This window comes from Mustela erminea, chromosome 16, assembly GCF_009829155.1.
Source record: "Mustela erminea isolate mMusErm1 chromosome 16, mMusErm1.Pri, whole genome shotgun sequence".
In the NCBI taxonomy this organism is placed as follows: domain Eukaryota; kingdom Metazoa; phylum Chordata; class Mammalia; order Carnivora; family Mustelidae; genus Mustela; species Mustela erminea.
Genome location: NC_045629.1, coordinates 24,675,514 through 24,700,392, shown reverse-complemented (window position 1 = coordinate 24,700,392; position 24,879 = coordinate 24,675,514). Strand labels below are relative to the sequence as shown.

Below are 24,879 nucleotides of genomic sequence, written 5' to 3'. Positions count from 1 at the left end.
CACCTGGGTGGTTCAGTCAGTTAAATGTCCAGCTCTTCATTTGGCTCAGGTCAGGTCATTGTGATCTCAGCATCATGATCTGAGGATTATGAGGTTAAGCCCCGCATTGGGTTCTATGCTCAGGAGGGAGACAGCTTGAGATTTTTTCTCTCTCCATCTCCCTCTGCCCCTTCTCCCCCCTCAACTCTGTCTCTAAAATAAATAAATCTTAAACAATATTTGTTTAAATAATTACTCTTAAACACCTACTTTTCATAAATATTCTTGCCTCATGCATTTTGTCATACCATGTAGCATTGATAAAGAGAAGTGACATTTACTATAACAAAAGAAGCATATCTGGGGCACCTGGGTGGCTCAGTGGGTTGAGCCTCTGCCTTTGGCTCAGGTCATGATCCCGCGGACCTGGGATCGAGGCCGTATTGGGCTCTCTGCTCCACGGGGAGCCTGCTTCTCCCCCTCTCTCTCTGCCTGCCTGCCTACTTGGGATCTCTGTCTGTCAAATGAATAAATAAAACCTTAAAAAAAAAATGAAGCATATCTGTGTGTGTGTTATTACATGTATGGTTATTATTAGGTTCTAAACAAAAATAGAATCTCTGTGACATGTACATAGTTATTTCAGAAAAAGCTGTTTGGTATTTTTTAATTAGTTTAAGAACTCACCTCAATTTGTCAAGATTGTGCTCACTTCAGCAGCACACATACTAAATTTGTCAAGATTATTACAGGCTGCATGGAAGATGATTATACTGCACATAATTTGCACTATAAATATTTGCATTCAATCTACCAACAACTTTTCCAACCCCTGACATAACTATAAAAGGATACTAGTCTACCATTGGGCATCTTTTTTTTATACAGAAAGAATGGTGGTAGAATAAGTGCTTCTCATTATATATAGGATAATGTTCGAATGTTTTTAGAAAAAGGGATTTAAAAAAAAAGAAAATGGGATTAAAAATTCACTGGAAAGATGGTGATGCAACATGGGGGCTTAAGTGGGTAGGAGAAAAATCAATGAAACAAGATGGGATTGGGAGGGAGACAAGCCATAAGTGACTCTTAATCTCACAAAACAAACTGAGGGTTGCTGGGGGGAGGGGGGTTGGGAGAAGGGGAGTGGGGTTATGGACATTGGGGAGGGTATGTGCTTTGGTGAGTGCTGTGAAGTGTGTAAACCTGGCGATTCACAGACCTGTACCCCTGGGGATAAAAATATATGTTTATAAAAAATAAAAAATTTTAAAAAAATTCACTGGAAAGAGAAATAAAGATAATATAAAAAAGATCCATATAATAAAACTTTTTTTAATTATTAAAAAAGATAAATCTGTGGTGATATGGAGCAGCAGAGAAAGACAAGTAGCATTAGAAATGACAAAGCAGGGGCACCTGGGTGGCTCAGTGGGTTAAAGCCTCTGCCTTCGTCTCAGGTCATGATCCCAGAGTCCTGGGATCGAGCCCCACATCGGGCTCTCTGCTCTGCGGGGAGCCTGCTTTCCCTGCTTTCCCCTCTCTCTCTGCCTGCCTCTCTGCCTACGTGTCCGTCAAATAAATAAATAAAATCTTAAAAAAAAAAAAAAAAGAAATGACAAAGCATATATGGATGTGAATCCAGCAGAGGTTTAAAAATCAATTAAGTAACATTAAAAAACAATCTTATTCCAATACGTTTGCAAAGCTAAATGAAATTTATATACCTCTGGAGAAATGTAACTTACCTAAGAGAGTCAAGAAGAAATATAAAATCTGAAAATACACATAGCCATTAAATAAATTAAGAGTTAAAATTCCTTTACAAAGAAAACACTAGGTTCAGATGCTTTAATGACGCAGCACCACCATACATTCAAGAAACAGATGATTTCAATTGCTTACAAGGTTTTCTGAAACACAGTAAAAGGAAATACTTCCTGTGGTTGATTTTAGGTGACTTTCTCACTAGCTTTGGGCTTGGATGTGTGAGGATCATTCTCAAGGAGTAGCTGCTCTTCAGGCTAGTCCTGGAGTGCGAAGACATCTAGAACTCAACGGAGCACAGCCTAGTGCAGCTTTGCTGAAGCTGATTTGCAGACCCTGGGCAAGAAGTAAATATTTCATATTTAAGTCATTTCAATTCTGCAGTCACTTGTTACCAAAACATAAACTGACTATAGACTTCCCTACTCATTCTAAGAGATGGTGCAACCTAGAAACATTAACCTGAACAGGACAGTAGAATAACAAATACATATATAGTAAAATTTCATTCATGCTTAAAGATGCAAAAATCCTAAATTTGATAATAACAAACTTAGTGATGTTTAAAAAGACTGTACCTCAAGTGAGTTGGAATTCAAGGAGGGCTTAACATTGGAAAATCTATAGCTATCATTCATCACTCACATTACCAGATTCAAGGGGGAAAATCATATGAAATCTCAAAACATGCAGAATATTTAATAAAATATAACATTTATTCATATAAAAAAACCTTCTTAGTAAAATAGGAATAGAATGTAAACATTGTTGTCCATGGTGAAGTATTATAAAAAAGACAACCATACTCAATATCACTGCTTCTCTTCAACAGGGTACTCAAGGTCTTAGTACAGCAAAACAAGATAAAGAATTAAATAATTGTGAAAGAAAAACAAAACTGGTTATATTAACAGTATGATTACTTCCATAGAAAAACCTAATAAAGCCTATAGATAAATTTCTAGAACTAATACCAATAAAGGATGTCTGGACTCCAGGTTTTCAGTCTGGCATGTAAGGAACTTAGAAATCATCATTCCAGACTAAAAACAACTAAAACTGAGACATCAGTTTTTTTTAGGTCCACCACCGAAATGAGTTTATCTGGAAAACTGATGCCCCACCCCCCCAAACTGGAGAGACAGCCAGGTGAAGACAGAGAATCACAACTTATCAGAATAGAAGCCTACAAGCAGACATTTTCACGACAACCAGCATCAGGCTAGGAAAACCTAAACTGTAACTGGCAAATTGCTAGAGGCTCAGAGAGCACAAGTGTGAGGGTATAAAAGTCAAGAGGAGCCCAGAAATAAAGAGGCCCTCACACTTTTGTGTTTTACCTCCAGTAACTCTAATAGTTCCTCACAGTGAATAAAGGAGAAAAATCCACCACCACCACCCCCCACCGTGCTTCAGGCAAGGGGACGGTAAATGTAACCATTTTGAAATATTCCAGAGCATTCTGTTCTCCTTAACAAGGCCTTCCCTCAAGAGAAACTGTTTTTACCAGAGTGTAATCTATTGGGGTTTTATCAGTGTCTAACCTACCAAGAGAAGGAAAATACTGATCTTGAGCTCCTCTAACCTTCCATGTGGGGGAAGGGAAATACCCAACCAGAGCCCACTCTAGCCATCCTGTCCCACTTAAGGGGGATAAAAAACTGAGAAGCATTTATGGAGTTCACAGCTGACAGACAGAAGCAGACTAAAAGACCAAGACCTAATATAGGGCTATGTAACACTTCCCCTCTCCAGAAATGTTACCACTACATAACTAAAAGTATACTTACTAGAGTACACCATGTCTGCTTTTTAGCAATAAGTTGCAAGGCATACTAAAAGCCCAAAACACAGTTTGAAGAGACAGAGCAAACATACAGAACGAGACTCAGATATGGCAGTGATACTGGAATTGTCAGCATGTGAGTTTAAAACAACTATGATTAATATGCTAAGGGCTCTAATAGAAAAAGTAGACAACATGCAAGAACATATGTGTAATAATGTAAGCAGAAAGATGGAAATTCTAAAAAGAACAAAAAAGAAAGGCTAGATATTAAAAACACTAAAATAGAAATGAATAAGTGCTTCGATGGGCTTACTGGTAGACTGGACACAGCTAAGGAAATAATATCTGGGGTTGAGATATATCAGTAGAAACTTCCAAAACTGAAAAGCAAGGAGACTAAAGATTGAAAAAAAAGGAACAGAATATCTAAGAACTGTGGGGGCAAATATAAAAGGTATAATATATGCATTTTTTGAATACTATAAAGTAAAGGAAGAAAGAAATAATAATTCCTCCTTTTCTCAATGGCTGAGAACTTCCCCCAATTAACTGCTAGACACCAAACCACAGATCCAGGAAGGTCAGAGAACACCAGCAGGATAAATGTCTAAAAAAGACACCTAGATATATTATATTCAAACTTCCAAAAAACCAGAGATTAAAAAAAAATCTTGAAAGAAGAGGAAGAAAATACCCACAGAGAAACAAAGGTAAGAGTTACATCTGGTTTATCCTTAGCAAACATGGAAATAAGAAGAGGGTGCAGTTAAATATTTAAAATGTTGAGAAAAATAACCCCCCAACCTAAAATTTTGTACATTGCAAAATCATCCTTTAAAAGTGAAGGGGAAATAAAGACTTTACCAGACAAACAAAAATTGAGGGAATCTGTTGCCAGCAGACCTGTTTTGTAAGAAATGTTAAAAGAAGTTCTTCAGAGAGAAGGAAAATAACATGGTTTGGTAAAAGATCTACACAAAGAAAGAAAGTATAAGAGAGGGAATAAGTGAAGGTAAAATAAAAAAAATTTTTCTTGTTCCTAATTAATCTAACAACAATCTGCTCAAAATAATAACAGCAACAATATATTTTATTATACATGCATATAGATGATACACAGGACAGGAGGGAGGAATTAAGAATATTTTGTTTTTATAAGGTACTTGCAAGGTGCCTAGGCGTCTCATTTGTTTGAGTGTCTGACCCTTGGTTTGGCCCAGGTCATGATCTCAGGGTTGTTAGATCAAGCCCAGCATAAGCCTCTATTCTCAGCAGGGAGCCTACTTGCTGATTCTCTCCTTCTGCCCCTCTTCCCTCTTTCACATGCTCGTGCACACTCTCTCTGTCTCTCAAATAAATAAATAAATCTTTTTTTAAAAGGGCACTTGCTGGGGCACCTGGTTGGCTCAGTGGGTTAAAGCCTCTGCCTTTGGCTCAGGTCATGATCCCAGGGTCCTGGAATCAAGGCCCGCATCAGGCTCTCTCCTCAGTGGGAACCTGCTTCCCCCCTCTCTGTCTCTGCCTGCCTCTCTGCCTACTTGTGATCTCTTTCTGTCAAATAAATGAAATCTTAGTAGAAAAAAAAGATGGAAAGGGCACTTGCACTCCTAATGAAGTGATGGAGTGTTATTTGAAGGTGGACTTGAATTAGCTGCAAGTTCAAGAGTAACCCTAAAAAGAGTAGAGGAAAAAAGTATACTTTCTCTGGTAAGAAAAGAGAGAAAATAATATCATAAAATGCTTAATTAAAACCAAAAAAGAAAAGGTATGGAAGACAAAAATAGGAAAAAGAGTAAGGGCAACAACTACAAAACAGTAACAAATATGGCCTATATTAATCCAACTGTGTGAGTAGTCACTTTGGAAGTTGGTGGGCAAATGCACCAATTAAAGACAGAGATTGTGAAAATGGATAAAAAGCAAGCCAACTGTATACTGTATACAAGAAACTTACCTTAAATACAGAGACACATAGGTCAAAAGTAAACAGATGGAGAAAGATATGCCATGCTAACACTAATCAAAAGAAATGGGAAGAACTTTCTTAATTTCAGACAGGGCAGACATCAAGAACAAAGAAAGTTATCAGGAATAAAGAAAGGGATTACATAATGATAAAGGGGTCAATACTCCACGAAAATGTAGCAATCTTTACTGTGTATACACCTAAAAACAGAGCATCAAAATATGTGAGGCAAAAACTGATAGGTCTGTGAGGAGAGATAGATAAATCCACTATTATAGATGGAGATTTTAATACCCCTTATCAGAAATGGACAGGTCTAGCAGGCAGAACATCAGTAGGGTCTTAGTGGAATTCAATAGTGCCATCAATCAATCAACAGGGTATAATGGACAGCTACAGAGTACTTCATCTAATGACAGAATACACACTCTTCCCAAACTCACCTGGAGCATTCATCAAGATAGACCACTTTCTGGGCCATAAAACACAACTTCATAAATTTAAAAGAATAGAAATCATACAATATCTGCTTTTAGATCACAATAATGTTAAACTAGAAATCAACAACATAAATATAGATGGAAAAATCCCAAAATACTTGGGGAGATCAGACAGCACACTTCTAGATAACATAAGGGTCAAAAAAGAAATCTCAAGGGAAATTGAAAAATATTTTGAACTAAATGAAAATTAAAGTACAACTTGTCATCTCTTCCTGGCTTGCAGACAGCCAACTTCTCACTGTGTCCTCACATGGCTTTTCTTTTGTATATATATAGAGAGAGCTCTGACATGTCTTCCTCTTCAAATAAGGACAGCAGTCATATTGGATTAGGGCCCCACCCTTACTATTTAATTTAACCTTAGTTACTTTCTTAAAGGAGCTTTCTGCAAACAGTTATGTCAGGAGTTAGGGATTCATTATATGAATTTTGGGGATGTGATTATCTCCATAGCAATGAGGATATAAAGCAATGAGAACTCAAACCCCTGATAGTGGCATGTGTGACAAATTGTTTCACTGACTTTAGGAAACATTTGACAGCACCCCAATGGTTGAAGTTGTACATTCCCCGTAGCCTAGCAATTCCACTCCTAGGTATAAGAAACTCATACAGTTACTAGGTTTAGCAAACAAAAAAGCAGGGCATTTAGTTAAATTTAATTCCAGAGACACAACCAATACATTTTAGTATTAATATGTCCCAATTTTGCATGGAGACATACTTAAGCTAAAAAATTTACTTGTTTCTCTAAAATTCAAACTTCATTGGCTGTCCTCTATTTGATTTGGCAACACTAGAAACTCATACATATGTGTACCAGGAAATGTGCGCAAGATTGGTCCTAGGAATATTGTTTGTAATATAAAAACAAAGTGGAAATAACTCACACATGTATGAGAATTCACACATGGAGAATGTGTAAATAAATTGTGGGGTATGAGACAGTAAATGCGGATGAGCTCTTGTTATACACATTGTCTGGGATGAGTATCACAACCTCAACAGAGGGAAGGAAACCAAGTCACAGAAGAGCTATACAGAGAGATTCCACATATGTAGCCTCAAAATTATGCAAAGGGAAGCAATATATTTTTAAAGATTCATTTAAATGTGGGAAAACAATGCAGGAAAGTAAGGGCAAAATAAACATAAAATTAAGGATGGTGATTACTTCTGAAGAGAAAGAGGGACAATGAGATGGGGAGGAACACAAAAGGCGCTTCAAGGACATTGCTAAGATTTTCTTTCTTCAGCTGATCGCTGAGCACGTGAGTTTACGGTTTCTCATGTTCTTTCATCCCCCCAGCTATGGTGAACAGAAAGGCACCTGGGAATCCCTCCTGCAGACCACACAGCGGGTGGGTTTGTGGGCAGGCTGGGGCCAGCAGGTGATGCGGAGGAGGAGGAAAAGGAAGAGCTGAGCGGCTCCTGTGAGGAGGAGAGAGAAGAGCACTGGGCTGCAGATGAAGGGGAAGGGGATGAGGACATCCCGACTTCACCTCCAGGGTCTGGCGTGGCTGTCTAAAACCCTATGCTGGGCTGGGTGAGAACAAGTGCTAAGTCCCTTTGCCATCTGTTCCCCCCAGTACCTCTGCTTTTGGACTGACCTGGAGGTATCTCCTCTCTGCCACCCAAGTAGGGAATAAAAATGGTCTGTTTTGTTAAAAAAAAAAAAATCATGCATCTGTGTGGGTGGGTGTATTCTTTTAATGTCTGAAACAATATAATAACAGTTTCTGTTTAATAAGGGTTTTTAGAAAGATTTATTTATTTATTTGGGAGAGAGAGCTAGGTGGGAAGGGGCAGAGGAAGAGGGAGAGGGAGAATCTCAAGTAGACTCTTGGTTGAGTGAGGAGCCAACCAGAGGCTGGATTTCATGACCCTGAGATCACAACCAGAGCTGCTATGTGGTATTTGCCCTACTGGTAGGCAAACAAAGGTCTAGTTAAGAATGGTAACCTGCTGTTTTCTTTAAAGGAGAGCCAAAGACTTGTGCTTTACTCTGTTTTGGTTTTGGGGGAAATAGCCATTTTGATTGTGAAACCTTTTAGTATTCGTCAGTTGATTGTGTGTAAGCAGACCCTCTGTTTTTTGAGATTATCTTGTCATGATGCATCTTTTGTGTTTTGGTTTTGTACTTGTGTCTGGAAGGACAATCTATATCACTGTGGTCAAGCTATGAGACTGGGTAAAAGAATTCATGAGCATGTGCCTGGTGAGAAATAAACTATAGTCACTGCATGTCTATGATTATATTTGGTTGGAGAAAAACATTCTCTTCACTAAAAAGTATCTGAGTGCTTTTAAATACAAATGGTGATGGATGGAGGTCTTACCATCTTTTTTTCCACTTCATTTTTGTTCATTTTAAAGAATTGAGTAAAGGTTTCATAATTTTAAATTTACCTGTTAAAAGCACCTATAATGATACATATTTTGTAAAAGGAAAGATTCAGTTACTTTCTTGGAGAAATTAATGATCTGCCTGGAAATTAAAAAATAAAAAAGAGTCAAAAGAGTCCTACACTCAACTGACTGAGCCACCCAGGCACCTAATAAGAGTTTTAATAAGTGATTTACATTATATATATATATTAATATGCATATAATATATATTTTATTCACTCATTTATGAACTACTATATTCCAGATCCTACACTAGGGCTCAACAATCCTCTAAAGGACAACAATCCTCTAATTTGTATTATAGCTTTTTTACCCTCGCTTTAGTGTTTTTTTGGTTTGGTTTGGTTTGGGCTTTTGGTGGTGGTGGTAGTGTGTGTGTGTGTGTAGATTTGTACGATGCCTGGTATGGAGAAAATACCTAGTAAATGACAGCTGGTAGCATCACCATATATCTCCGAGGGGTAGATATTGCCTTAGGCAGCATAGTTAGTAGATTGTGACTCTAGGTCAGGACTTGGTATGATTTCAAAATCCAGGTCTTTCTCCAGTTTATTTTCCTGTGTAAGGTCTTGAGTTCAAAGGAAGAAAATGTACTCAGAGCATTCCTTGTTATTCAAGTTAACTTTTTTATTTAAGATTTTACTTATTATTTGAGAGAGAGAAGAGCATGTGTAAGCCTGATTGGGGGGAGGAGCTGAAGGAGAGAACCCCAAGGAGAGTCTCCATTGGGCATGTAGCCTGACACAGGGCTTGATCCCAGGACCCCAAGATCATGACCTGAGCCAAAACCAAGAGGTGGACTCTCAAATGCTCAATCTACTGAGCCGCCACATGCCCCTCAAGTTGAACTTCTGTGTCCATGACCATGACGTGTACCCTGCTGGAAGAGACAGTAAAAATGGTAGCAGGACAGAAAACATCAGAGCACTCAGAATGTGATGAGGGTAATTACTGTTTGTAGATATTTGTTGCCATTTCTGTGTACATGTGTATAATGATGTAAAATATCATTTTTGCTTCTGGGTTGCTTGAAAATTTGAAAGCCTGTGAAAAAGAGAAATCATTATTTTCCCTCCTAATTGGACTTTTAACAAGATTAAGGAAGGTGAAGCTGACACACGGAGGGTAGGTGTCTCCTCAGTGGTCCTACCAATAATTCCAATTTTTGAGTCTCCCAAACTGTTTTAATGAGTTCTCCCAGTGTCTCAAGTCTTGAATGGCACCACCAATCTACACATTCGGCTTGGGTTCTAATTTTCCTCCATTGTCCTGGCCACCACTTCACTTTTTAGGTCACCACCATCATTGAGCCTCTTCAAGTAAGCCCTGTCAAAATAGGTCCCTTGGCATCCTACTCTGTTTTGTTTGTTCTAGCCATTCCAAATTCTTCTACCTCTTTACAGAAGAGTGAACTTTCTAAAGGATACATTAGAAAGTGCTCCTCCTCTTACGACTTAGAACAACTCTTCCAGGGTTTTCTGTATACTTAAGTAGAGTTCAGACTCCTTTTACAGTAAGTTATAGAATCCTATTTTCAAGTCCTATTCAGGCCCCATAGCCACACATCTTTCATTCCCTCCCCAGCAACCACTCCCCAGAGTGATCTGTTTGCTGTTGCCTTATCACACCAGACTTATGTCACCTCCACTACCTGCCATCTACTAATCAACGGAGGCAAACAATCCAGGCTAGGTACTCAGTGCTTCCCTTTTCCCTCTTTCATACCACAGGAAGGCACTGAATTACATTCTGTTCACTCATCCCATCCTTGCCACTGGCCTCTAAGCTCCTTGAGGTCATGGAGGACCTAGCCCAGTTCTGATGCATAGTCTATTTGAGGGTTGACTGAAAATGTTCATAGGCAGATAAATTCAAAATAAATCATAAAAAATTAATTCTGGAAGATTCTGGATTAGATCATCTGTAAATAGTTAGTTATTCAAACTTACCTCTCATTAGGCAGCTTCTCTGAATATGCACCCTTCAGGGATAACAGCCGTTCTGAAACCATTCTCAGAGGTATATAAATAAACAGTGGAATTACACAGTGGTGGCCTATTTAATCTTTTCCAGAATCATACCGATCATATCAGTGGATGGAGGACTTTCTCCATGGTAACATTCCCTTGAATGCAAAAGCTCCATGCACTCTAAAAGCAATCACTCAGGGATGCTATACCTGCCAAATCCAACTCTCAATTAGCTGGAAACTTGGACCCAAAAGAGTGCCCATAGGACAGGTGATACACTGTGTCCTGTATACTGAAAAGAAGATACAAACTGTGACCTGCATCTCTGTATTATAACTATTGCCATAAAAGATGGGTACATAATACCTTCCCTAAGAAACTCAATATAACAAATATGTTCTTTATTTTTAGATAATGAATCAATAGGAGCGCCAACTGACTCTTTGTCCCTTGACTCTGCTCAAAGATGCAGAGCCTCCAGTTTGCAACAGAGTTTACAGTTTGTATGGGTAGATATTGGGTACATCTTGAACATTCTTTGAAACACCCAGAATTACTGAGATATGCAAATACTCATTATTTGAGGCAGAAAGAGATGAAGTGTCAATAGTAAGCTATTGCTACAGCATTGAAAAGATAGGGAACATGATTTGAGGCAGAACAGAGTCTAACTAGTAATTAAAGTGACTACAAAAGCCAAAATACTGATAGACTTAAATATCTGATTTCAGACATAGTCTATTTAAATTCTCTGTTTGGGAGAAATTTGGATGCACACCAGGAACAAAAGGTATTGTGAAATAATAAATAGCAGGATTATTCTGTGTGTAATTTCTAAAACCTATAATAATATACTGAAAATGGTTGGAAGGAATTATCATTTTGAAACTCTGTGATATGTGTTACTTCTTGGAGGAGGGAGTCATTTGAAGGTTTGGTTTTATTTTTGTCAACTTGATAAACTTTGAAATGAAATAAATTGAAATCATTCATTCATTGAACAATGGTTTATTGAGCACTGATTATATATCAGGCAGTGTTCTAGACTCTTGAGATAAACAGTGATCTGAATAAAGTTCTCAACCCTTATGAAGATTCTATTCTGAGGGGGAAAGCAAGATAGATAATAAACAATAAGCGCAAGAAAGGAGAGTAAACAATATAGTACAGTAGTCACCCCTTGTGTGTGGTTTTGGTTTATCGGCAGTCAGTGGTTTCAGTTACTTGTGGTCATGCGAAATATGGAGGCAGATGATCCTCTTTTTGACATATACTCAAACATAGTAGCCCAACACTACATCACCATGTCCCAGTAATTCACCCCACTTCATCTGATCATGTAGTCATTTAATCATCTCACATCCTTGTAAGAAGGGTGAATTCAGTATAATAGATACTTTCACAGAGAGGGAGAGACTACCTTCCCCCAAATTTTATTACAGTATACAGTTATAATTGTTTTAATTTATTATTAGTTATTGTTGCTCATCTCTTACTGTGCCCAATTCATAAATTATACTTTATCATAGGTATGTATGCATAGGAAAAAACAGTTTATATAGGAATCAGCACTATCCATGGTTTCAGGCACTGAAGGTCTTGGAACATATCCCCCCATAGACAAGGAGAGACTATTGTGTAAATTAGAAAGTGATGATACTGTGTTAAAAGGGGAAGAAGCAGAAGAGGACAAAAAAAAAAAAAAAGGGGGGGAGGAGGGGGAAGAGCAGAAAAAGTAGGAGGAGGAAGTAGATGGAAGGAGGAAGTGGGGGAGGAGGAAGAGATCAGGGTAATATATATTTTTTATATGTTAGTCACTATACATTTGTTTTTTATATAGTGTTCCATGATTCCTTGCTTGTGTATAACACCCAGTGCTCCATGCAACCCATGCCCTCCTCAATACCCATCATGGGGCTCACCCATTCCCCCATCCCCCCACCCTCTAAAACCCTCAGTTTGTTTTCCAGAGTCTGTGGTCTCTCATGGTTCATCTCCCCCTCTGATTCCCCTCCCCCTTCATTTTTCCCTTCCTTCTCCTAATGTCTTTCATGCTATTCCTTATCCTAAAATTTATATGGAACCAGAAAAGACCCCCCATTGCCAAGGAAATGTTGAAAAAGAAAAACAGAGTTGCCTAATTTCAAGCTCTATTACAAAGCTGTGATCACCAAGACAGTACGGTCCTGGCACAAAAACAGACACATAGGTCAATGGAACAGAGTAGAGAACCCAGAAATGGACCTTCAGCTCTATGGTCAACTAATCTTTAACAAAGCAGGAAAAAGTTTCCAATGGAAAAAGACAGTCTCTTCAATAATGGTGTTGAGAAAATTGGACAGCTATATATAGAAGAATGAAACTGGACCATTTTCTTACACAATACATAAAGATAAACTCTAAATGGATGAAAGACCTCAATGTGAGACAGGAATTCATCAAAATCCTAGAGGAGAGCACAGGCAGTAACCTCAGGGTGATATTTTTGAATGAATTGGTCAAGTACGTACTGTATACAACAAGAGTTAAGCAAACAGTGGTTGGAGGTGAGGGACTTGGCTGTGCAGAGGTCTGGAAAGGAGCCTCCCGAGCAGAATGAACAGTCGATACATGCTTATTTTGTCCAGAGAACAGGAAGGAGGCCAGAATGACCAGCATGGTAATCAGTTTATTGGTTAAGCTAATGCAATGAAATTTTAATGGTTTCATTAGTCTTAATGGAATAGAATTTATTTTTGCTCACATGAAGTCCAGTGGGAAGCAGAGGCAGTAATTGCTTCACTCAGAAGCCCAGACTGATGGTGGCTCTGTCGTCTTTAACATGGAACTTTCAAGGTCACTCTGGACATTGATATCCAGCAGATGGTAGAAGAGAGTATGAAGAGTTACAAGAGGGTTTTTGTTGTTTTTGTTTTTGTTTTTGCCTTTTTTTGTTCTGTTTTGATTTTATAGGCCGGGGTTAGGGTGACTAACTGTTTCCCATTTGCCAGGTTTCCCAGGATATGGGACTTCTGGAATGAAAACTGGGACAGCGCACCAGGATGGTTGGAGACTGTCAGCCAGGCCTCATGCATCATGGTAGGCCACATGCTGTGGCCACAAGTAGCTGTGTGGCCTCACATAATGCAAAAGGCTTAGAAATGCAAACTACTGGAGTCTAGAAGAGACTGAGTGAAGAGAGGCAGGAATAGGGGACAGATCTCATAGGACAGACCACTGGAAGGACTTGGGAGTTTTACTCTGCCTGAGACAAAAAGAATCAGGTTTTAAGGAGAGGAGTCATATTTCACTTACTATACTTTTTAATTTAACAAAACACATATGATTTTTTAAAATACCAGACACTCTTGAAAGCATTTGCAAATGTGTAAGTAATTTAATCCTCATAACATCCTTACAGAATAAGCCCTTGTATCATCTCCATTTTACAGGAAACAGACATGGAGAGGTTTGATAGCTTGCTTAAAATCCTGGAGCTGTAAGAGACGGAACTGGCTTTCAAATCCAGGCATTCCAGCTAAAGCCTGCAGGCTTTTAACCATACTACTATTTATCACTGAGGTAACTCCCTGGGGTTTTGCCGCATCCTCAGGGCCAAAGCAATAGATGTGGCTTGTCTGTTACGGGCCCTTGTGTGTCGGGGAGCAGCCTCCCTCCCTCATGCAGGTGGACTTGTGGTCCTATCCTTCTCTCCCTGGGCCTGCCCTTCCCGCTAATACCTCTCCTCCAGAAGAATGACAACAAAAGCAATAATCATAGTGCCATTCTTTGTGGTGGGTGGGAAAACAGTGATAAAAAATGAAAAAGATACTTTAATAATCACCTCGAAGACCTCCACCCCCTGTCAGCTCTTCAGGATCTTCTTCCTTCCTCCTTCTCCTGATTCAATTCTTTTGCATAACCACATGGAACATTTGCTTTTAATCAGTATAAATATTGCTTTATCATTGACTTAAATATAATTTCATAACTGAAGCTCATACTTTTGTGAATTCTCTCAATACTGGAATCTAAATGTTGGAAAATCCTGCCATCTGTTAACATAGACTCCTAGTTTGAAAACAAAGTGAAGTAAGCCCTGTGAATATGTTTAGGCCAATTTTAGAATAGATTGAGTAACCATTAATTATCTTTCATAATCAAGAGGAGCTGAAGATACCAAAAGATAAATATGAGCCCTTGCTTATTTCCTAAAGAATCTTTAAGAGAAAATGAGATGCCGTGGCATCATGCTGAGGCCAGTGCTACATACCAGCAGATTAAGAAAAAAAAATTGTTTAAACAAAGGAGACAAGGACAAAGCAGTCCAAAAAACCCAGTATGAGCAAAGAACCCAGTATGATTTTGAGATTAGGGATGGGGTAGGAAACAGGTCTCCCTAGAAGCTGGTTACAAAATGATAAACAGGGTCCAAATTTGCTTCCTATCAACTCTCCATCAGGTAAGTCTGTGTTTCTGAGTTGACCTCCACAAAAATAGCTCAATTGCAATTTTCATTGCTGGGTAAAACAAGAGGTGTTTATGTAAAGCAGACAATTCGTGTTTCATTGCTCACATGTTTGTTCTTCAAAAAACATGAAAATTCACCTCTTGTAAGCTTGAATATTAGTGACTATTTCTAGTATGTGTCTGGAATTGCTAAAACTTCCTTCTGAGACCTGAACTGATTATTTAATTACTTGCATACATTGGCAACATTGCAGGGATATGATTAGTATACTTTCGTTTCATTCATAAATTAAGAAGAGAATGTCTTTCCAAACATGATTAGAGAGTCATGCCGTTGGCTTCAGGGTAGACAGTAAATCTAATAAACAGAAGAATATACTTCCTTTCATAGCATATCATTACCAGGAAATAAAGGAATTAGGATATATTCATGGAGTTTTTAACATTAAGGAGTTTCATGTAAAATGAAATTTATTGGTGGCTTTCAGAAACCAGACACACATTTAATCAGGAGTTAAACAGTGCAACCTTAATTTCCTTATTTCAGACTGACTTGAGTTATGAAAAAAAAAGATATATATATATAAACATCAAAATCTCTAGTCTCCAAAACAAGATATGTCAGATGATATATTGAGGGTAAGAAAAAATTGTTCAAATTTCTATTTATATATTTTTAAGAGATTTATCTCTTCATTTTGGAGAGAGACAGAGAGCAAGAGTGAGTGAGAGAGAGTGAGTAGGGGTAAGAGCAGAGGGAGAGAATCTTCAAGCAGATTCCCCACTGAGCACAGAGCCTGATATGGGCCTTGATCGATCCTAGGACCCATGAGATCATGACCTGAGCTGAAACCAACAGTGGGTCACTTAACCCACCAAGCCACCCAGGTGTCCTTAAATTGCTATTTATTCAAATTTTATTAATATTAGTTTATGTATATTGTTTATACACATATATGTATACTATTATACCCACCTATGTACTATTTATACAGTTTATTAGTGTGACAGTACATGTATGTGATGTATAAATAATAACATGCATATATTTGGATTAACTTCTCAACTTTTTTTTAATTGATACAGTATATAATTTTAAAAGCATGAAGACACTTAGTATCACATGATACTCTCCTTATCTTTGGAGGTATCAGTCTCTAACTTATTATTATGCTGAGAGAATGAAACAATCCATCCTAAAAGAGGTAAGAATAACAGCTAAAGTAGACCAATTCTGGCTCCACGTGATGGGACCAGATGCACCAGATGGTGCATCTGTAGCAGATGGTCTTGTGCCCCAACATATACCCTTAGTCTCCCTCTAATTTTGGCTGTTGGGGGAGGGCAATTCAGTGGGTCCACAGACTCAAAGGACAGAAGCCACGTCCAGCCTACCCTTGGTCTGTCACTTTGTGCCTCCACGTCTTCCTAAAGCTGTGGGAGTTCTCTCATCTGGCACTAGAAGTGCGTAAACATCTCTTGGAGCAACCCTCAGCCCATGGGGCAGGAGCTTGCGGTGAGTCAAGCCCCACTCCCCATTCTTTGGACTGGCAGTTCTTAGAGGTTCCAGGGGAGTCTGGTCTTAGCACATAGCTAGTCTTTTTCATAGCGTTTCCTCTTTCCCCATCTCACTGTCTCCGCTTTCTCATTCCTGGATTCCACTCCCAAGCCACCTACAACTGAATTCTTATCTCAGGCTCAGCTTTGGGGAGAATCTGAGCTAAGACAATGTTTTAACATATTTCTATGAGTCACAACTGAAATATTTCAGTGGAGGAATTCAGAAATTATCGTCAAATGAGAATTTGCTCAAATTCACTAGGTTCTGCAAAATCCAAATTGGAGAATGAGATGTATATTAAGGCAATTACAATTTTTCACTTAAGACATCAAATTGAGGAGAAAAGATACAAACTCCCAAGAATGGATAGAAGCCAGATGGATGCCATGTTTAAACTTTCAGTTTTCTCTCTAAACGAAAAATTAACCAGGATGATGGTGAGGTTTGAAACTACTCCTCAGCAATCAGTGGTGTTAAATACTAGGGAAAAGCTTATTGCTTCCTGGCAAAAATCTTCATCAGCCAGAATGAGACAGATGCAGTCAAGGTGCTCCAAGCTTGGTTACTGTGACTATCCCCAAAGCGTTCTTGGGACCACCTGGTTAGAGTTTTTCTACTTTCATATTACTTAAATAAGTTTCTTTCATTTGAAAGAAACCATTTATTTGATAATAAATAAATGGTTGGGAAGAATCACAATGCTGCATGACCAACTTGTCATACATACACTGGTAACAAGTTACAATTTATACAGCAGAAAGGTGATTCCCCACTCTCACCTAATTTATTTTGTCGTGGCCCAGTAACTTAGTGTAAAAGACTCCCTGCTTTCTCTATTTCTACCTTTGATGTAGGGGGAAAAAAAAAAGCTAGGTGGGAACAGTTAAGTATCGTGCTCCAAGCACATCTGTTTTGTTATGGCGGGAATATTGGCAACTACTGGGTATTTCTGTTAACAATATGGTGTGAATGATTTATAGTTACATATCAATATAGGATGAACCAAATAATCTCTGGCTAAACTTGTGTGAAGAAATGAAACTGGGAGTGTTTTATAATTCAAAAGCAAGAATAGCTGTAAATGCAAGCATGACCAATTTAAGCTGACCTCTAACCTTCTAGGTTCTCAGCTGAGACCCTCCTATAATAAGAAGACAGACCAACAGGAGAAAAACTCACTTAGTTCCATATGTGTGGGAGCCCCATAAAGATATGAGACTCAAAGGCAGCCAAAGCAATGGAGATTTATATACCATCCTGAGCTAAGGAAAGGAAGGGGGGCCTGGGGCTTCAAAGAGGTGGAAAGCAATTCACAGGAAAGTGAAAAGAGGAAATGTTTGGTGAATACATGTTTGCCAGGCCATGTAGACATGTGTCTCAGATGAAAATATTATCTCTGCTGATAGCTGTCTCCCCGGTGGAAGCCCCCTTTCCAAATTCTTTTAGGCAGTTATTGGGGAGGTAAAAAGCTTTCCCTGATTCTACTGGGTCTTGATTGTCTTCAGCTCTAAATGATCCGCATGCCAAGTGTTCCATTTTGGGGTGGCGTAGTCTGCTCCCCTTTACCCAACCTAGCTGGTGCACTCAGAATGAGTGGTCCTTTCAGAAAATGATTCATTGGCAAATCCACATGTCTGAGAGGGTGCAGGCATGCAGTGGGCATTTCTCAGTCTTCCCCAGCTTTGCATGGCAGGCAGATCAAACTTTCATAATGTGCCACTTTTAGTTTATACAATCTTTAATAACCCAGTAAGCTCCTTGGAAGTGATTCAGTTATGTGTAAAAATGAATATCCATAGAAAGGCCTATAATATAACTGATTAAAAGCTAAAGAAAGGATTTTTATTTTGTATCAGTTCTCCACCTGTTGCAAGACCCTTATGGCAGTGGGCAGGGGAGCATACTCCTAGGGTCACTGCCCTTTGGACACTGTAGCATCATTAGACTCTGCTGGCTCTGCGGTCTTTGCAGCCTCACTCACAGAGAAGATGGTGTTGTGGCTTTCTGTCATATCTGCTCTTGTTTTTCATCTTCTATGCTTGTATTTTAATCTTTATTATATCTTTGGCTCTTTGCATTTGCACACTGGTGAGTGGGAGACAGTACCCTCTATCTATTTTGGAAAAACAAGACTCCTCTTTTTATCTTTAGTAAGCTGTGCTTGGGCTGTCTTCCTCAGTGCTGGGCTTAATTTCCCAATGCTCCTTTTACTCCTGAGTTTTACTCACTGAACTTTTGTTACTTTTTTGGTTTCACTTAAGTCTCGGGCCTCTAGTCTTTGGGTAACCAACCAAGGCAGTGTGGCAGCTAAACATGACTTCCCCACAGCATCATTTTTTAGTACTTTGGGGCCAAATTGGGCCTCCCTACCACCTTGGTATCCAAACCCATTTCCAGTTTGTTCTAAACGAGGGTCTCAGGATTTTATGTAGAGGAGAAAATTATATTTTTATAAGATAAATTTATAAAGAATTCCATTTCAACAGTTTGAATTATTATTTGTAATAGTAACAGCCAGTAGTTATCCTAAACTTACTACTTACTAAAATCTTTAAATGTGTTGTCTCATTTAAATTCTCACAAGTAATTTTATGAAGTAGAAATTATTATTCTTTGCATTTTTACAAATACAGAGTTTAACTACTTTTTAAAAATAGTACTTAAGTTGAATTATATGCATTATGTGTGGGGGGAAGGTTAAAAGTCTTATTTTTCATGAATCACACAGACCGCTATATGAATTCTCTATCTTTGATATTATGAGTTATTCTGGTTTTCTCTGCTTTAAAAAGCAAAGTGTACTGGGGTTGAATGAATAAGTATGTGGATTGTGGAAGGTGGGAGCTACGTTTCTCACTTTTGCATAGAGAAGTTGCAGATAAGCAAGGGGGAGAGATTAGTATAAATCTTATAATACAGGAGTAGAATCAGAGACATCAAAAAGAACTCATGTTTATCCTAATATTTACAGAGGTGGCTATAGAAATGATTGTAAAAGTGTAGGTATGCATGTCTCAGTATAATATATTTCTGTTCTAGCTCGGTCAGCTCAGAGGCCTTAGAGGCATGAAGCACAGTGGCAATGAGCACCCCCAGTGCCCAGAGCTTGGTTTCTAAATATCATTCTGCAATGGAGGAATCAGGCCGCTTGGAGAAATAACTGAGTCTAGGAGCGGGATAGGGAAAATATAGGCTGATCCTCAAGCTGTGCCCCAAAATAATGCAATGCTCAAAACATAAGGAAAAAGGGGATATAAAACAGACACAGAGCCAACATGAAAGAGCTGTCAGTGGCCAAAGCTGAAATAACCTGGGCACAATAAAAAGTAATGTATAATCCAAAGTAAAATATAGATGAGTTCATACTGATTTCAAAAAAATGATTGAATGAATAATATGTAGCAGGGAAGGGACAAACCCTCTTTAAAGAAGAATTCCAAATAATACATGTAGATACTCCCTCCTCCTCTGGAAGGGGGAGCTTAATCCCTCCCCTTCTTCTGTATGCACTGGACTTAGTAAGTTGCTTCAGAGGACTAGAGTACAGAAAGGGAGTGATAGTAATTCCATGTTATAAAACCTGGTGAATACTACTGAAGGGAAGCAGAGTCTGCCACCCTCAAATATGCCACTTTTATTTTGAATTTAAGTTAGTAAAAAAGAGCTGGTACAAGGAGAGCACACTGCCCTCCTTTGTCCCCCTAAAATTAGGAAATAAATCCCCCATGTGAAACACACCTAGAGCACTGAAGACATCCCTATCACCAGAAACAGGGAATTTAGGGTCATGAAGGATGTGTAAACAAACCTTGCTACTTTTTCACCATTTTACTCTCTAAGCTCAAACCCCTCTGTCTTGTCAGTTCTTCATAAATTTATTTCTTTGTCTAAAATGTATAAATGCTGCCTACTTTGGGCACTTCTTTGAGTCCCATATTTTTGGGTTACCCCATGTGTACAAAGCTAAAGTTTGTTTTCCTGTTCATGCATCGTATGCTGATTTAATTATCAGGCCAGCCAAAGAACCTAGAAGGGAAAAAGGAAAAATGTTCCCTTCCCATTTCCTTCCACTATCTTAACCAAGTTATTAAGGTGAAGATCCCCTTGTTATATTGTGCTGTCAACTACCCCTTCAAATACCTCAGATACCTTTCTGACAGAATGAGAAGGGCATCTTAACCTCTGTGATATTCTTCCCTAAAACCCATGCCCTGGTCTAATCATAAGGAAATGCATCACACAAACCCTAATTGAGAGACACTTGACAAAATACAAAGCAGCACACCTCAGAGCTGGCAAAGTCCTGAACAACAAGGAAGCTGAGAATCTGTCATAGACCAGAGGAGGTGAAGGAGACGGGGAAATTCCATGCAGTGTGGTACCCTGAATTGGATCCTGGCACAGAAGAGGATATCGGTGGGGAAATCTAGTGAAATAAAAATAAAGTTCAGAGTTTAGTTAAAAATAGGCACTGACATTGATTTCTCAGTTTTGACAAACATACCATGGTAATGTAAAATGTTCACATTCATGGAAATAGAGTGAGGGGTATAGGAAAAGGTCTATTACCTTCGTAATTTTTCTGTAAAAATATTCTAAAGTAAATTTATTTTTTATAAAAGTAAAGTGGAGAACTGAAAGAATCATCCCTGCCTTTATCAACAGTAATAAAGTCTTCAGTTGCTGGTTACCTGGAGGTGGGCTGGGCTTACAAGCAGGAGAGGAGAGAGTCCATTTCAAAACAATGTTTTTACAATATCTGCTATATTCAGAAAATGCTAGGCCCTCTCTTTTCATTTTATTGTAAAAATTTATTTTATTTTATTTTTTAGAAGATTTTATTTGAGAGAGAGAATGCAGGAGCAGTGAGGGGGGGTGCGCAGAGGGAAAGGGAGAAGCAGACTCCCCGCTGAGCAGGGAGTCCTACTCGGGATCCAGAACTATGAGCCCATGACCTGAGTCAAAGGCAGACACTTAACTGACTAAGACACCCAGGCACCCCTCCCTCCTTCCATTTTAACTCAGAGCTTCCCCCCCCCCCCCACTTTTCTTGCTTTAATAGAGGCTCTGAGCAGAGGGAGAAAGAGTTGTAGCAAAAGGAACTCTATTTGTTACATGCAGAACCCTCCATGATGGTCATATACTGGTATCTAGTGGACATCAGTGCAGAAAAATACCTGCAAGCCTTCCCCACGAGATTCTCAAGGCACGTATTTATAGACATTCTGCTAGTAAGTGGGAATTGGGAGGTCCTCTTCCTTTCAGAAGAGCTTCTGCCTTCTGAAAACCAGGGCTAGGTCTGTGGCTTAGGCTCATGGCCCAGGGGAAAGCTTCTCCTCCTTTCCAAGGACAAACTTACATCTTACCCTAAGTACCAAAAACGCAGTAATGGGACCAATCGAGTGTGTATTTGTATTTGTACCTAAAGCATCCCAATTTTAACAGTGATTTCAGGTCAAGCAAATCTCCAGTCACTTAGGGTGATGGGTGGGTGCCATGCAGAGGGTGACAAGAGTGACACAGCATCCTGCTTAGGCAGAACCTTCTTACCTAAGTCTCTTGGGGAAGGGAAGGTGCAGGGGGTCTTGGGAAAGTTGACTCTCCAACACGTCAGGTACGTTTGAAGAAGGAATGTTGAAACCTGTTACATTCTTCTCACTTTTCCTATCCCAAATCTAAATGCTATGTTTCTACCTAATTCCTCAACATCGAGATATTGGCGCAAATGCCGACACGTTGACATTTTCATGCTCTTATTAATTAGCAATTAATGCCAAAAGTGACGAGCAGACATTTGCGAAGAGGCCAATTAAAGACTACATATTGTCAAAATGCCTAAAAGCCAGAAGCCCAGCGGGCAGGAAAGCCTCGGCAAGCAATGCCCCACTGAGTGATTGTTCTTGTTCAAATCTTCTAAGTATGAAAACTTGTCAAGCTTCCTTGAAAATACTTGTTCCCAGGTTGGTACTGGTAGAGTTAATGCAATCTTAGTCAAGTTCACGAGGAACATATTTTCAGAAGCAAAAGCATTTAATATATATAACAGTATGTCAGTTTCAAACACTGTTGAGAGAGTTTCTTTCCTCTAATTAAAAAAAAAACCTAATTAGGCCTAATAATCCAAATAAATTAGATAATTATAAATAAATATAGTCTATATTCTATGATATAGCCTATTTACAAAGAATGTTGCAAGTGAGATTGAACATACGGGGTCGATTAGCCCTAGAGTTAATTTTCAGCCTGGGATTTAATAGTAGGTCATGTGACCTAGGTAAGCACTCTGAATTTCAGTTTTCCTATTTATAAAATTTAAATGGTAACACATGTCTCATTGGGTTACTGTGCCTATTTGATATACAGCTGGATATTTTGAGGCTAACTTTTCCTCCTTGCAAGTTTCCTGACCTCCTCTTCCTCATTCTTTCTGTCAGTTCCCACAAGTGTCTGGCTTCAACTTCCTCTGGGCAGGTGTTGGGGAAGAAGGGAAATAGAAGCAGCCTGAGAGACTCCATCTGGCTTTATTTTTCCAAGAGCATAAGCTCATAGGAGGACTTACAGGTTTTGCCAAAGGGAAGAAAAGGAAAAAAGGGGTGTGTGCAAAAGGAAAGGATCTGGAAAAACTTGAAGAAGGATTTCTCTCTGTCTACTACACCAATATCCTGGGATGTGAGAGGAACAGAGAAGACTGTGGATTCTAGAAGCCAGGGGTGTTCATGCTGCTTTCTGGCAGCGTCCACTGAGGCAGCGAAACCACAAAGGGGAATGGCTACATGGTAGGTAGAGGCTGTTGAGGCCTCAGGAAGCTCCACAGGGTCCCCTGTGACCCAAAAGTAACTTAGAAGCCACTGAGTACCACTGGAGCAGAGAAGCCATGTGGGTGGGAAGAAGGCGTGTTTCAGTGGGAATCTGTGAAAACGCATGGCTGAGGAGCAAGGGTCCCCCACCCCCCACCGGTTCTACATATGCTCTCAGCATAGCATCACAATTCTAGATGGCAGGGGAGAAAACCCAAGAATGATTGTCATTAAGTTTCCTACCAGCCAGAGGGATGGCTCTGGCTCGATTAATCGATTAATTTAAAATGAAGATAGGAACTATTTCTTGCATACTTGAATATATGGAATGAAATCCATATCACGTCATATGTGAAACATATGTGTTCCATATGTGAAATGTCATATGTGAAACACATATGTGACATATGTGTTACCCCAGGTATGTGGAAGATTCTCGGTTAATATTAGCTACCATTATTTATCAGTTAGGATGGACAACTATAAAAAGGGTAATTTTAAAAAAAACACCCTCTAATATGAAACCATATTCTGTGAGAGACAAGTTTGGATATATTGGTACAATTTTCTCTGAACCTGAAATTGGAACTCATTCCCCATTGTAATACTTAACTGAGTGCAAGAGTAGGTTGAGATATACTTTGATGTTCTAGAGGAGGGGAGATTCTGATCAGTGATCAGATAAAACGGTGCAGTCTGAATTGAGTATTTTAGCCTTAATTTAAGAGGGTAGGGATGAAGCCTTAGTCCCCAGAGCTACACATACATCCAAGAGCTTTTGAACTATTTTTGTTTTGCTTTTAGTGTTTAACCTGTAGTGATGGAAGTCTCAGATGGGGTAAATAATACATTTGGGGGTAAACAATGCCTTTGACTGACTGCTTTGGTGAAAAAGAGTACTGAATTGAGACCTAATGGGATTTGGCTCTTGGCTACGGACCTGGAGCTCTAGGACTCAGGCTGAGCTGAGAATAGGGGCGAGGGCAGCAGAGATGCCTTCAGTGTCAAGCAAGTGAACGCTGTTGCCTTCCACGAGAAGCAACAATCCCAGAAGGTCAACCCACTCAGTCAGAGTCACCAAGAAAGACATAACTCACACTCACACAGGCACTGATGGAGGAACACCGTCCTCACACAGAGACAAAGCAGGACCAGCCTTAATAGTGAGTGTCAGTCCCCCATCAGCCAGTGGGGCTCACCTTGTAGCTGACAGGAAGATGGTTTCTGTTTCAGGCAAAGGACTTTTTTCGCTCCCTGCCAGGAACAGATAGACCAGTGGGATGGGTCAGGTGCCTTACCATGCACACAGTGAAGCAGAACAAACCCAGAATATGGAAAAGAGATAGCCAAGCAAATATGCCTGACCTAGGCTGACAGAGCTCTTTATCTCTCCATGAGGAAATGTTCCAGGCCAAGGACATACGGTTTTGTAACTGTTCAAAGGTCAAAAGTCTTCACACCTGTGACTGCCTTTCTTAGTATGTTGTTCCAGCAATGGCTAGTGTATCCTTAACCTATTGTTGTTGATCTCTCTGCAAGTAGCTTCCTACCTGCCATTATTCTTCACCTTCTCAATCTTTAGAATTCTTAAAATTGGAGAATTGTTTGGGAGGGAATATATATCAGGCTACCAAAACAATTTTGGCTTTTCATCCAGTCAGAGAAGAAATTTTAGTTTTTCTATTTGAA

The 24,879-nt window shown here is 39.3% G+C and overlaps 1 long non-coding RNA gene across 1 annotated transcript; it reads right to left on the bottom strand.

Annotated features, from left to right (window-relative positions):
- Window positions 1–1,921: 1,921 nt before the first annotated feature.
- On the bottom strand, window positions 1,922–24,418 carry LOC116575476. The gene is made up of 3 exons (XR_004279798.1): window positions 24,390–24,418; window positions 20,679–20,819; window positions 1,922–2,082 (listed from the first exon to the last, which is right to left on the bottom strand). It is a non-coding gene; the product is annotated as an uncharacterized LOC116575476 (long non-coding RNA).
- Between the last annotated feature and the right edge of the window lie 461 nt (window positions 24,419–24,879).